We start from the raw sequence: 10532 nt of genomic DNA on the forward strand, positions 1-10532 counted from the left end.
CACAATTTCAGTGCACCTCAAAAGAGCTCTCAAACTGCTCTCTTTTGCCATCTGGAAAGCATTTTCAGCTCTTCCAAATAAAACAAATAGTATATTCGTAAGCATTAGTGCCACTACTCAAGGTATTTCAGTAAAACATGCTTGGGTTTTGTGTTGGGCAAAGGGCTAATGGTAATCCTGCTTATGCCTTATAGAAGTTGCTTTGTTACTGCACTATGTTTAAACTAGGTACAATATCATCCTTCATGTTAGCCAGTTTGTGTAACTCCCAAAAAGCATGCTTAACAAGGTATTATTCTTTAAAATACATACTGCCCCAAGACCAAGAAGCTCCAGTCCTGCAGAAGGGTGTCTAGCACAAGGTGTTCAAAAAATGTACAGTGCAGTGCAAGCTGTACAAAACCAACATTGTTAAACATGAATACAATAGTGTCCCAAGGAATTCAGACCTAATCCTGCAAATACTGACATGTGAGTAGCCAGCAACCTGTTAATTGTAGCAAATGCCTCCTTACTTATGTGGCATGCACTTCCTTCCAAGAACACTAGTGTATAAAAATACATCCATTCTTCCTGTCCTTTTCTGTTAAAATTAGCACTTCTGAAATGAAAGTTCGACACAGGCAAGTGAGATGCAGCTATTAGCTTTTAGCTCAGGCACAGAGCTGGACTTGTACCACTTTTGCTATTGATTAAACAAGAGTATAACACCATACTGGGGAATGTATATTATTATTTGGTAGTTTTGGATATGGATGATGAGCAAATGCATCCACCAATTTTGAACCCTGACCTCTGCAGTGGTAATATAATAATTTTGTATTAAATATGTCCTTATTCCAAACCACTTATAACTATGTATCAAATATATTAAAACTGCAAGAAAAGTGTTGTTCTTTTTTCTCTTTTTAAATTAGGCATTGGCGTAGAGGGCAAGATCACAGTTCTGAACAGAAATGTTTGCACTGTTTTGAGAAAATAAATGTTAGGCTGAGTTTACAGCCTTGAGGGAAAAAAAAAATAGGTTTTGCTGCGAAAAATAAGTTTTGCAACAAAAATGTGATTTTTTTATCAGAGGCTCTTTCATACAAGTTGGAAAACAGTTCTATTGCACTGGGAAACAAAACATGATAGATGTTTGAACAAAGATGAGTGGGAAGTACAAAGGTTATGTCTGGATGTGACCCAGAGACTGAATTGCACTGACCCAATATTTTTGGATCAGCTAGCTACAGATCTGGGGAGGGGGCTGGTGGGGTAGAGTGCATTTTGGTTTTGGTGGTGAGTTTTGTGGGTTTCTGTTTTGCGGGTTTCTCCTTTTGCGGGTTTCTGTTTTGCTGTTGGTTTGGAGTTCAGCTCATCACTGCATAAGCAGCGTGAACTAAGATGCACTGGTACCTGCGTCCTGCAAACAGAGGGGGTCCACACGTCCCCCTGCACAGGCCCCCACCGCACTCCCCTCCAGAGTGTTCCCGGTGGGGCTCGCACCCCCGTCCCGGCGCGGAGTGTGTCTGCCGGGCCCCAGCTCCCCCCATTCCCGCCGCAGGGCCGGGGGCGGCACGTAAGGGGTTAAGCCTGTGAGCACCAGCACGTTGAGGGGGAGTAGCCAAGACCAAGGAGCAAAAACATCATAGCACATTCCTGAGTAGTCCTCAGCTGCCAGCATCTGATTAGAACCATATCTCTCGCTGTGAGTGGCTAACTAATCTGAAGGCGAGGGTACAGCCGAATATTTAACCGCGGCCCCTAGCTTAGCCAGACTGCTGGCTGCGGTCGTCGGATCATGCACGGAGAGGCACACATCTAGTTTGTGAGTAGCTTGGGGAGCAGCGCTCGGGTGCTGGGAAATCCTACGGTGGGGGGGGGGTGCAGAAGAAGAAGCTTCTTCTTCTTATAAGGGGAGACCCTTTCCCCGAGCGCGCAGCAGTGGGTGCCTGCCGTGGAGGCCGGCGAAGAAGTGGCCCTGGGGAGGGAGTGCTCCAGCCGCTTCGAGACTCGCCCAGCCCGGCTCGGCCGCTCTTGTCTGCCGCAGCCGCTGGCGAAAGCCGCCCGCGGGGCTGCGCTTCCTTCCCCTACGAGGTCGGCAGCGCTTGCGGCTGCCCCGGCCCAGCAGTGGGGTCTCGGGATAGCGGGGTGGAGGGCTCGGCGTTGCCCTGTCCCGGCGGGGTGAGCGCGTCCCGGCTAGCGCGGGGGGAAGCTGCCCGCATCCCGCTTCGCGGTGCGGCAGGCCGGCGCCCCGGGGGGGTGTAGGCTCTGAGCAGAATAACCACGAGTTTTCGGTTTTGTGTGTGGAGAGAAGGGGATTAGGGGGAATAAAATAAGTGTATAAACACTACGATTCACATAAATTACTGATACAAAATAATGTCTGTAGCAGCAGAAGGAAGGAAAGGGTTGGGATGCTGAGCATTAGGTGTGGTGTGTTGTTTCGTGGCGTTTTGGTTGTTTGTGGGTTTTTTTCTCTTTTTCTGGGATAGAGCATTCTTGCTGGGCACCCCTCTGTCTGCTTGTGAATTTTGGGGTGCTACTTCTGTCTATCGTAAATGAGTATAGTTAAGGGTGTCTGGGATTAACTGGAATGAGTCTTCTACCTTGTCAGAGAAACTGACTTCCCAGCTGGTGGGACTTGAAAATCTGATGATGATCATATGATGACACTTGGGTTGGGATAGTGCCTGTGTTCTGAGCACTAAGGTAGATGCAGGTGTTGCCAATACAGCTGGGCTCTCTGTAGCAAAGCTTTTAACCCTCAGATAAACTGTGGCTGTTTGCTCCAGCACTTGCTGGGGAAACACACAAATCCCTGTTAAAGTAGGATTAACTTGTTTTTTAATTAATTTTCCTTTTTCGGGGGAGGGGGGTGCAGGAGGATTGTTTTAATCTTTGCTTAATTAAGGCATTTTATAACTTTCTTTTTCTTTTCTTTGAAGTCTTCTGCAACTTCCATAAACAAGGCTGTCCAAAATTAATCTGAGAGCATGTAGGCTTAAATTTGCCTATTATATGTTGTGGAATGGGCGCACATATGCTTAGGGATGGGAACACCTGTGTGGAACACCTGTGTAGATAGGCAAAATAGAGATGCAGATTCAATTAGTGAGAAGTTGCTATGAAGCTATATATTCTAGCTGGCTGTGAAGACTTACAAGGCACTGGTACATTTAAAACATATATATTTCAAAAACATGTCCTTGTTTCTGATAGCCTCCATTAGGACCTTCGAGGAGATGGGTGAGGTGGCTAATTAAGTGAATCAGAATCCGAAGCAAAGCTTCTCAGTGGAGAAGGGGGTTGTCTGAGGGAGTCATCCACTATGTCCAGTCAAAGAATCACTGCATTTGCATCCAGCATAATGGTTCTTGATGCATAATTGGGTTTCCAACATTTCCTGACTGATCTGAGGATATGTCAAGTACAAAGCATAAATTTCTATTAGCAGTAACTTGCTAGAGTTGCATTTGGAGGAGGAGAACAACCAAGCAGAAACAGTAAGGAGGTTGTAAGTGCTAAATGTATGTCAGGTGGATGACAAGAACAGAGGCTTAACAAGCAAACCTCATGACTCCAACTATAGGGTAAAGTGGAGTGAATGACAGATTCTCCAAGTCTTAAATGGAGAAATGATTCTGCTGTGGGGAATCTAACAGGGTCTTGTGTCTTTTCACTGTAGATGGGAGACTGGAAGAATGACGAGTACTACTCTGATAGTCCTGTAACTTATGATACTTCTCATCTCTTGTGTTCTTACTTCAAACAAAGCTATTGGCTGAGAACCAGAGGTTGTACTCAGCGCTACCAGTTGGAAATATGGGCCAAATGCCAAAAATCTGGCATCAGTTTCCTTTTGTGAAGGTAGAGATGGTTATCCACTCTAACATGTGCCTTCTGCTGCGTTTCTAAGTATCTCTATACATCTGTAGTACACCATCACTTTCTCATTGAGAAGAATGTTACTTGTCAAGGTGCATAATCCTGTTATTGGACACTGCAGACAGGTAGCTGCTACAGGTATATTTCTTAAGGCCTTTGCTTACTAGGAGAGAAGAGCATCAAAAGGAGAGAGAAAAAAATCTGTAGGTTTGGCAATACTGCTCAATGATTATAGCACATGATGCACTTTTATTTAGTTCATATCTCAGGCTATACTTTTTGTACTAACCATCCAGTCCAGATACCAGCCCTTGTCAGGAAAGGTGAATCAAGGACTGGTAAGCTTTACACTGCTAGGCAGCTATGTGACCTGCTGGGTTAAGCCAGTTCTTGGGAATGTTTGTGGACTTTGGGAATGTGTAGCCTTGTACAGCAAAGCTATTGATATGTGAGCACTACAGAACCATGAATTTTCTTAGGCAATGGAGCAATAAATTCCATATCCAGAGAAAGACAGCTTGTTCTGGAAACAGGACAGATAATGCGTATCCTGCCTGCTGTCTAGTTTCTGTGAAAAGAAATTATGAAAAGATAGCATGAAGATAACTTGTAATCTGCAAGGATTTTTAAGAGAAACCTAGATCTTGCTTGTACACTAAGGGATTACTGGTAGAATAAAGACTCGATCTTCTGGGGAGGAGAGGGAATTCTGAGAGGTCTTAATGAGCTTCTGTGAAACACAACCAGGAATAAGCTGCTACTCCTGTACCTCAATGTAGACTCCACAAAAATACTACTTGGGGGTTGTGTTAGAAGGTGTCGAAGAAGCATGACTGACAAACTGTCTTTAGAAACCTGATTTTGAGGTCATATCTAGGTTCAAGGGGCTCAAGGTTATAAAGAAGCTGGATGAAGCATAGTGGCAAGCCTGGTCAATAAACAAAAGGTACCAGCTTCAACAGGAATAACTTGTTTATACAAGCTGGGCAGCTGAGTGCTGAACAAAGCATCTTCTCCCATCCAACTCCTGTCAGCCCTGGTTGGTGGGAGCACAGACCATTCATTCCAGTTTCCCTTCTGAAGGGATGTTCCTTGCATATGCTATGGAGTATTTGAGGATGAATTGTCTCAGCTGAAATTCTCTGCAGACCTTTACTCACAACTCTTTGTGGATTAACTTTTATTTTAATTTTATTTTCCTAATAAAGCTTCATAGCAGGGACATGCCACCTTGAATCTCAAAGCTCAGACATCATAGGGCCAGTTGAGGACAGATTGTTGGCCTTGGAGCTGAATTTCCTGCTTCTCTGTCTGTTCATGTTGCATCCTTAAGCTATAAAATGAGGGGTGAAATACTTCGTGAGGATTATCCCTTTAACAGAACAAGTAGGCCTGAGATAGTAAAATAGACCTTTACCTTGACAGTCAGGAGGCTTCATGACAACATCAACTATGAACTAGCTCTTCCAGCAAAGCCTACTGTTAACACTGATATGTCACCCGACAGCAAATCTCCTCTTACGAGAGCTCTTATACACCTGCCATATGGCTAAAACACCTATAGATGAGACTTTACTCCTAGGACAAGTAATACAAGTTTGGAACATTAAGGATGTAGTGTTAATATTGTAAGCTGTGCTTCTACCTTTCAGACATCTGTGCTCTCTTATTTGTGATGTTTTTATTTTTTTTTCTTTTTGTTATTTGTGCTTTAAGGGAGGGCACAAAAGTTCTTGTCTAAGTAAGAACTATTTTCCAAGCAGCTTGAGGGGAAGATCTGTCTACAAACAGCTGCTAGCCTGGCTGGTGAAAGGTAAACTCTATAGCAGGATGGAGGGCTTGCTTCTGAGGGATGGGGCATTCACATAATATGATATCAAGACTGTGACAGAGATGGAAAATCGGGGAGAGCCTAGCAAGGAGTAATTTAGAGTCTGAATTTAGGATCAATAATGTGATTTTCTCCAATTCACATCACAAATATGTGTAACTACGACTTCAAATGGAGAAATTTACTGCAGAATAGTCATCTGTGGAATCTGAGCAGCTGTTTAGCTGGACAGTTATGGAAGGAGCTGCAGTGGAGCTCTGAAAATCCTGTTTATTTTTTTTTTAACTTCTGGTATAGAACTTTCTGTATCACCTTTTTAGATTTCTTATTTAGTTAGTCATTGCCATTCTTGCTGTACATACAAGTGAGAGCTGGGGCCCTTGGTAATGACCAATTTTGAGGGCACAAATAACCCTTGTATTATGCAGTATGCTTCACAATACCTGAGGACTGAAAATGCTGTAGAAGAGCCTGACCTCATGAGGTGCAAACAAAACTCTAATAACACATCATGATCACAGCTTGCATCTGTTAGAAGAGACAGTATGGAGTGGTTCTTGTGGTAAAGACTGCTACAACAATAGCTGTGCACTAGATGGAGGGTTCTTCAAATACTGCTGACATGAATGTTTAAGGGCAGGTTTTTGGCTGCTTGTAGCATCATCAGACTGGGTAAACAAACTGCAGTACTTGACATTGTGGCAATGACTACATAGTTTTAGGTTGGGTAAATACAGGAACAACATAGCAAAATTCTGTTGCTCATACAGATGTATTTGTGATCAGGTAGAGAATACTTACAGATCAGCATAGGCTATACAGAACACATGCAATCTCTCAGTACAGCTTGCACACACACAAACTGCAAAAAGGGATAATTCTGCCAGCACTGGACAGTTAACAGCATGCAGCTGAAATAACCTATGATAACAGCTTCAATATATGTCAAGTTCTTGCTCTGAGGAAAAGGGTGAAAAGCATGGTTATTGGCAAGAGTCCTTTGCTATGCTAACTAGCAAATTGAACAGATACAGTCCCTCTAGGCAGGAAGGAGTTAAAAGTACAGTTGGAAATTAAGTGTTTGAGCTGTTGTCTAGTTCAAACTAGTTTGCATCTGAGTAAATGCTAGCTGCCTTGATTAACAACTGCTTTGCTTCCAGGTTGCTCGTTATACCCAGTGTCTATTGACAAGTAATATTGACTGAAGGTTGAGTGGTATGTACTGCAGGCACATGGCCTGATATTCTTTATCCTATGAGTAGGCAGGTGTTACTTTTCTGATCAATAGCTAGAACAGACAACTGAACTCATTTATAATGAAGAAATATCATGTGGATAATCAAAGTATATCAAGAATTTAGGATGATATTTTATTTGACTCCTCAGCGTCAATAACTCTTTAAAGTCAGAAGTCTGAATAGTACATTCATTCTTCTTATTTATTGATGCATGCCTAGTGCTTCTCAATGCTACTTGGGACACCATTGCGGCAGGAACTAGGCAGAAAATGTGATAGTTTCACATAGGGATTTGTTAGATGTATATGTTAAGTCAGTCATACAGGGACTCACACAAATGCACATTTATGTTTCTAGTGTGGGTAGAATGCTGCTAGTCAAGATAGTCCATTACTAGTAAGTGTATCTGCCTTTACAGCTTTGATTCTTGCTAGTCATTGTACATACTGCTGATTAACCTTCCGCCTGTTCCTTCAGCCTGCAAAACCTATTTGCCCAAGTGGATAGCTAGTTTACCACCCTTCTGAAAACAGCTGTTCCGCCAAGAACTTGATGGCTGGAGATATTTCTAAGGATCCATTGTGCAGGTCCTGATACAACCTTCTAACCAGAAGAACTTGACTAACCCAAGAAAACATGGGGGAGGGAACAACCTGCCTTGGAAGACATGTTTAGCACTTGAACTATTGCTTCCGGTTACAAACTCATCCTAACAGGGTATATTGCACCTGTCAGTAAAAGCTTCCCTTGTCCTTTCCTGGTCTTCCATGTACTAATTTGAGGTTAATATTTACAGGTGATAACTGTTTAAGCTGAATCATGTACTTGCAGTATCAAGGGACAGAGAAGGAACACAGGCTGTGAAAAGGACAAAGTATTAAGACTGCTGAGCAGATGTTAGTTCATCTGCCTTGCCTCTGACTTTTTCAGTGTCCCTAATCTCTGTTCAGACAAGCTTTCATCAACACTGAGACAATTATCTTTGTCTGCTGAGGGGGGGGAAGCATCTTGTTGAATGGTGGTTATTGTTCAACCTTTAAATACCATGATGGACTACAGCAATAATGGAGATTCTCAAGCCCCTATGCACAGGACAAAAATATGATCATCAAGCGTAGCTACCATGTTGACACCCCTGCTTGAGTAAGGGATAATTGTGAAAGCATCTCCTCAAGGGAAACTGAATGTTGCTCAACAAAATTATTTGGCATGTGCTTCAAGTCTTGCTAAGAAACAAGTATTTCAAAGATGACTTGTCACTACCAACAGCTTTCCTTGTAAGAAGTTCAGAAAAGACACCAAAAGCACAGTATGCCCAAAGTCTTCAGACTAGCTTTCCCAGGGTAGATGCATGGAGCTTGAGATGAGCTTGAATGGAGAGCTGCCCAACTTGAGGGAGTAGGTAACAGGCCTATGTGTTGAGGGCCTGGAATGGCCTTTTCCTGATAAATGATCAGTATTTGCTATTCACAGGATAGTCCTTGTAGGAGAGGAGGAAGACATTATAAATGGTCTCTTAACAAGCCCTTTGTGGAGTAAATTGAGATGTGCATCAGCAAAATGTGTGTATCTGCTGGTACAGACAAGAGTTTGGGGTGTTTCTGCAGTCTAAGACTTTTGAAGTAGCACATTTAGTGTTGTAGTTAAAATGAGCCATAAAGTTGGGTAGTAAGTAATTAAGTTGTGGTGATAGCAACATACTTACCTATGTGCAGAAGATTCAAAAGCCATCACTAACAGTCTACTGACATAGCTGCTGTGGAAATGGTCTTGTTCTTCTCCATGCCAGTGTAATGGTAGGCATGAGTGTCCTTGCATAAAAGCACATGTATCTCTATCTCTGTCATGCTGCTGGCTGGCTCTTTTCAGATGAACTCAGAATTCAAGCACAGTAGAACAGTTCTGGTCTCTCGTTGCCTTACACCTGCAGTCTGAGTAAGGAAATATTAAGGGACTGAGTACTGTGAAAGGATGCTTCCAAGCCAGAGCAATACCTACAAGCAGAAGATTTTTAACTTAATTTTAGTTATTTGCATGTAGAGCACACCAGCACTTTCCACAAAGGGAAGCCAGACTTAAGTGTGACAAAGACCTTGCATAGCTTTAACTTGCTTCTAAAGCATAGAATATACAAGTTCATTTGTGGCTAAGACTTTTTTACCACAAGCAGACTAAATTACTGCTAGCTCAAGCTACCTAATGTTGCTCCCCACTCCAATGAAATTTTAAGGCAAAGCCTAAAGAAATTTTATGCTAGTCTTGTGGCTTAACTAAGACATCAAGAAGTTATTTAAAATATGAACCTGTATTAAGGCAGGGTTTGTCTAACCTTGCATTCTTAGTTTGACTAATTCTCTTGTTCCAGAGATGTGATTCTCAGACATTGAGTCCTCCAAAGGTATGACAGCTGTCATGTACTGGGAACTCAGCAAGTGAGATGAGCTGTGCCAGACCTCGGTTAGGAGAGTATGTCCTGTAAACTGGCCAGAAAGCTTTTGCTAACCTTCTCAATTGTATTACTAACGCTGAAAATGCGCTTGTCCACAGTAAAATGGGGTATTTGCAAGGGTTAAGCTAGTCTTGTGTGTATCCCTGCCCATCTTCCTCCACCTTGGGGTCTTGTGCTGTCTGCCTCCATACAAAAAAAAAATGGCCTGGCCTCCATAGGATGGAGGCAGATGGCAATAATGGAGGGATGACTAAAGTTTAAAGATGGCAACTGCCCATCTGGATTTCTAACATGTGACAGTTGCCAAAGTGAGGTCTTGCTTGTGCATATTTGCTCCTCCCTAGGTTATTTGCTTGTTACTGACTCTTAGCTTTACCTCAGAATGAGATACTTACTGTGGGTACATAACACCAGAGCTGGGTATAGCTCTACCAACTAAACTGGGGAAGCAGGATCGTTGACAGGCAGGACTCGGTGCCTTGAGAGAATTACTTCTTCTTTACAGCATGGAGCTGAGTAGAATGTCCTAAAGCTGTGACTCAGCTCCTAGAGAGCATGTTGTAGCTCTGTTCTTCTCCAGGCCATTTCATTCTGCTCTCTGAACAGTAACCTTCCAGATGGGGGTGTGTGATTAACTAATGATTCAATCTAACTTTGTCTTTCCTTCCTCTGTCTTTCTGAAGAACTTGACAAATCTAGGGAGAGAGTCATTATGCCTAAGTCCAGAGACTGTCTCCACCCAAAACTGTATCATCAGGCAAACTAGTCTAGCTTTAGAGTAGAATTTGTTTGGCTTCATTTTTATCTGCTTAATGTGTGGCTTTCAATGAGCACATTCCTTTTTAGCCACAGTGCAATTATCCTGTAAAATTCCTGTTGGCTGTAATAGGTTTCCCCTTGCTTCTGTGTCAGAATGGGCATACAAGCTGCCCTTCCAGTGGTAATGTTTCCTAATTAACCATGGCTTTCTATATCAACTCTTCCTCCAACATCTAGTGCTTCTCAGAACCACTTGAAATTTTCCCAGCAACACTATGTTCCCTAGCTGTGGCCCTGTGAAGTTGCCAGATGAGCACTTTTATCTCTGATTTACTTGAGCAATGCTAAATGCAATTGACAAACCATCTGGAAGTGGCTAGATCTG

Source organism: Lathamus discolor, chromosome Z (assembly GCF_037157495.1).
Source record: "Lathamus discolor isolate bLatDis1 chromosome Z, bLatDis1.hap1, whole genome shotgun sequence".
NCBI classification, from domain to species: domain Eukaryota; kingdom Metazoa; phylum Chordata; class Aves; order Psittaciformes; family Psittacidae; genus Lathamus; species Lathamus discolor.